Source organism: Montipora capricornis, chromosome 6, assembly GCF_036669925.1.
Source record: "Montipora capricornis isolate CH-2021 chromosome 6, ASM3666992v2, whole genome shotgun sequence".
In the NCBI taxonomy this organism is placed as follows: Eukaryota; Metazoa; Cnidaria; class Anthozoa; order Scleractinia; family Acroporidae; genus Montipora; species Montipora capricornis.
The window spans coordinates 14344406-14349405 of record NC_090888.1 but is presented as its reverse complement, the minus strand read 5'-3'; the positions used below and the strand labels follow the sequence as shown (position 1 = coordinate 14349405).

The 5000-nt window shown below is 40.2% G+C and overlaps 1 protein-coding gene across 1 annotated transcript in view; it reads right to left on the bottom strand.

The window, feature by feature from the left end:
* LOC138050903 (uncharacterized) overlaps nucleotides 1-5000 on the bottom strand; it is a 261256-nt gene that overhangs the window by 163758 nt on the left and 92498 nt on the right. The gene's annotated exons all lie outside the window — the stretch shown is intronic.

Genomic DNA, 5000 nt, shown 5'->3' with positions numbered 1-5000 from the left:
TTTCCCGGGACTTTCGAGAAACGGGCCCCAGGCTGATGTCTAAAAAATAACAATTGCTCAAATTGTCCAATTAAGTGTGAGGATCCCTTTTATGAAAGTGTAGCCGTTTGCAGATGCACTGTTATGAGACTTTTTCCTCAGTTTTTGCAAGACCCGGTGGGTTGGTCCGGCCATGCTTCGATCCAGCGGCCTCCCGCACGGTAGACGGCCAACCGGTCGGGAAACCCAGTGGTTGACACATACATGAAAAATCAAATATTTTTATGTTAATTAACAATAACAATAACAATTATTTGAATAAAGGCTGAAGCTGTGTGGCTGAACCAAGTGGAAAACTGTTGATCAAATCAAATTAAATGAATTGAGCCAGATGGTATGGAATTAGATGTTGGTTTCAGTTAATTATAAAGGGAAAGCTGAAGTACTTCGCAAAAAAAAAAAAAAAGCGTCAGAGCCGAGTAGACAACCCGCAAACTCAACCCACATATGAAGCCAGAACCGGCGGAAAATCACTTCCGGGATAAAAACCACTTTGCCAGTCCTATTGACAAATGAACATTACCATTGTGCTTTGTTAAGTCTTCAATCTCTGATTTTGTTTATGTGGGTTTGATTTTACAGAGTTAGTGTGATGATTTTGCTGTCGTGGCTTTCCCTTTCCATTTTGAGATGCTGGTAGGTTTCACTTCTGGCCTTAGTTGACGAACAGGGATGGATAACGCTGTCCACTGGATAAATATTCATTTATTGAATGACTAAATTGGCTTTGATTGTGTTTATCCGATTCGGGTTGTAAAACGCAGTATGCATTTCACCCCATGGTCAGTTGTTCAAAACCTCATTAACACTGATTATTAAAAACTCCATAGTATACTTAACAAAGTTACTGGATTCTGAGTGGACGAGAGGAGTACAATTAATCCCAAATTGTACTCACCAGGAGTACCAATTACTTTCCTTTGCGACGTTGACACAAAGTTTTCCGAAATCAACAGACTTCGGAAGGCGACCATAAAGCATCCGAATCCGAACTTTCCCAAAGATTTCCGAAGTCCTCGCGAAGACGTCCGTGGATCTCCGAAGTTGACTCTAAGAATTAAGCATGTGTCCGAGGTTCAACCGAAGTCTTTCGAAGATTTCCGACGTTGGACGTAAGAGTGGAAGGGTTCTGAAGTAAACACGAACGGATCGGACAAGATATATACAAAGCTCACCGTTACCGCGTTCTGATTGGTTGATCGTAATTTTGTTGAGTATACTATAGATAAAAAATCGCACGACCTTCTCGTACAAGTTGTGATTAATAGGTACTCGTGATTTTAAAAGTTCTCAAATTGCACTAGCTTAAAGGCTTGTGCAATTTTGAGAACTTTCAAAATCACTCTTACCTATTAATCACGAATTGTGCGATTTCCTATACAGATTATTGGATAATGCAATTCTAGTGTTTTGATTGGCTTAGACATGATGGTATACGAGCTATTTCACCATGCACTTCAAATATCAGTAACTGTACGCATGCATCAGTTTTTTTTGTACTTACGAAATAAAGTAGGGAAGATTTCTCCATAATTTGTGAGCAGTTCTAAATAAAACAATCATTCCACTCGTGCTTGTTGGGTATGAGATGATTATAGGCAACTTGGCGCTATGCACCTAGTTGACTATTTACCATCTCATGTCCAACCGTGGCCATGGAGTAATTGTTAACTAATCAGGGAAAAAATTCCAACCGACCTGTGAAGATTGCCTGTCAAAAATCCGTAACAATGTAACTTTAAGATGAAGGAAAACAGGATTTTTTTTAAACTGAAGACCGTAAAATCTTGTGGAAACTTTTTGTTGCTGTTCAACAAATAAACCGCAATTCAAGTTTCCATTCATCCAGGATTATCTTTATCGGGCTTCGAACACATAACATTGACCGTGGGTATTATCTACTTTGATACCAACTTTATGAGCAACCGAAGACAAAACAATTCTTGGTTTTCACGCACGTGATCTCAAGGAAAACAAAAGAAAGCGATTGCACAGTAATAGAGTTCAATTCCCGGAGGATTGGGTCGGGACACCAACATTGCCGCCGTTTCTTTATTTGGAGAAACCAACATGGTGGCCGTGACGTCATGGAAAACCGAGAATACTTGAAAGTTGACTATGTCTTCTATCCCGTTCACTTCAAGAAATTTATCACTCCATAAAGTTGTTTACTTGCACAGGGTTTTACTTTGTAGCAGACACACCGCGCTATGACCAAATTGAACAGGTCGTAAATAAACCAAGGCGTTCTTGATGATGATAAAAGGTTTTATGAAGCACTTTAGAATAAATATAAGCGATGTAAAAATAGAACGACGTTTCAATGACTCTATGTCGTCATTGTTGACATGGAGTCATCGAAACGTCGTTATATTTTTGTATCGCTTAGGTTCTTGATGACTTACTTATTTGATTGAAATGTCAGAGGAAAGCGCTTGAAGACGGTGCCCCCGGGGCAAGAGCGTGAATAAGTCTTACTCGGCGGTCTTACTCTTCTTGAATAGTTGGATGAAGAAGAGACTCTTCAAGAACTTCTAAAACTACTCAAGGAAAACACGGATCCGAATAGAAACAACCAACTCTCTGTTCGCCATCGTAGACCTTTTCGGCAAAACTGTACCATTCGACATTCAACAGTTACTCAAATTAGTATATGTTAATATTTTCTTGATGCAGCATGAAGATATTTTAGATTCAGTACATGTAGTTCCGTGCAAGAGCTTTTAGTATGCGTCATGCAAAGCCGCATGGATGAATGAAAAGTGTATGTATTTAAACAAAGCAAGAAGGAAAGACACAGTTTGGTCAAAGGATGATTTTGTTGCTCAGCTGGTTTAGTTCACTTGGTGTGAACACGGCATCAATCGTTGGTGACGACGACGAAATACAAACCACTAGGTCTTATTAATGCATACTGAGACAAACCTTTTTACCATGTTTCAGGGAGGCGTTCTGGTGGAAAGTAGACGTTAAATGGAGATTTGCGGCGTTGCTACTTTGCTGGTGTCTTGAAGCAAGCGTGTTTTTATTCTCCTTATTTTCTTACTCAAGGGCGCGGAGAAAGAGAAAGAAGAGAAGGTATATTGGAGTTAGCAGTCACACAAATGCGATTTCGAAATTCTCCGTTTACATGTCAGCGAGAGCGAAGCGAATTATTTTAAACCCGGAATTGGGTTTGCGTTACGTTTTCACACACTTTACACACTCTTTAAACGGGATTTCGCGGGACGTCGTTTTCAAACGTTTTCACACATTTTCAAAAGTCTACGTTTCACTTGACCACATAGACCAAACAGAGGGCCTCACATTCCTTATGCCAGTGCTTAACAAAACTGCGTTCGTTCGATTTGGTCAGTTCTGATTTTCAAAGTTTCCCTGCTAGCAGCGGTCTGACGAGTAAGGGAAAAGATACCTCTGCCATTGGTCGAAACTCATCCTGATCCAACCGCTGTCCACAACCTTGGACGGCACTCTTCAAACCTCATGCCCCAAGATATGTTTGCTGACAGTGACTTGAGCCTGATGTGTCCCGTTGTGTTGGCATTCATTTTAATCTTGGCTGCGCGTAGTCAAAAACACTTAAGAATGGTTTCTGTCAGCTAAAATAGCCGTTTTGAAGTAAATTTGGCCTTGCTTTCCAGATTTCTGCTAACAATCCATGATACTACCCCTTTAAGGGGACATATTTTCTTAGTGGACCAAGATGTTGATTTCGCCCCTGAGTGGTTCCCTGTTAAAGAACTAAGATCGTCTAGCTTTCTGACAGACTCAAAACTTTAAGTGCTGAGATTAACCTAATGTCTTATGACGTTCTCGACATCGACGCTATAAATTACATGCAAACGTCATTTGATTTGTCATAAGGTAATTACAAGTAACAATCGAAATATTCGTAACCTGTTTCAGATCCTTGTACCAGTCTAAACCAACCCTGGCCAGCAGAAACAAAATGTCATAGTAGTGAATCAGAGATAAAGAATTTGAATTACGAGGTGAAGCCCATTCTTTTAAAATTTCTTTGTAATTGCTCTGTTTGTTTGTTTGTTGTTTGATTTCTTTTTTCGAGTGGTTGTTTGTTTGTCCAAGCAACTGAAAAGCGCACGTTGCCTTGCCAATGTGATAGCAAGGGACTTTTTAAGTTAAGATATTTTCCGGACTAACACACGTGCTCTCACATAACCAAGGAATCATTTCTTCATTCATGTTCTTTTTTGTTTGTTTGCTTTTTGTTTGAAGCAGTCCTCGCAATCCCGCAGTGAAGCTTTTGAGTCATTAGACAACAATTTAAATGGTCTGACGCTTGGACTACCGACAAGAAGATAAAACGGTTTCAGCACGCATGTTGGTACGTGTAAAGTACGCCTCTCGATTTCCCTCTTGCGACTTTCATTTGAATATGAATTCTTGTCAGAGTCAATGATCGAGGCGATGACCCAGGCATGCTCTGGGGAAATTTTCGATTCATTCCCGGAGCCAGCTTGGTACAGCATATAGTACAGTAGGTCGCTTGCGGAACCCGCCTCATTGTAACTGCTTACTCGCTTCACCTCTTGGTAACTAAACATTAACTGCTGTACTTTGGCATTATTACTTTTCCTTCATAGTATACCTTTCAGTAGAAGTAAATTTTAAACGTGTAACTTAAGAATCAGCATCGCATAGCGTTTTTGCTCTTTGTCTGTCTATCTGGACTGGATTCGCCAAGATACAGAAAATGGCCAAAAAATCAGAAATTCATCAATGTCGTTCCTTTTATTCATTTGTGCCTTTTTGTCTTTGCTTTTATTTCTACTGTTATGTTATCATCGTTTCTTGCATGAAGGCTGCTTTTGGGGCCAGACTGTCCGCGGTACCCGCAATGAATCAACTTTGTTGTCTATGCATGAACGTCCTCTCATAGTTCCCGCTACGCTACAGTACTCAGGTCTCAGACATCGAGGAGTTGCATATGAGAAGTCACT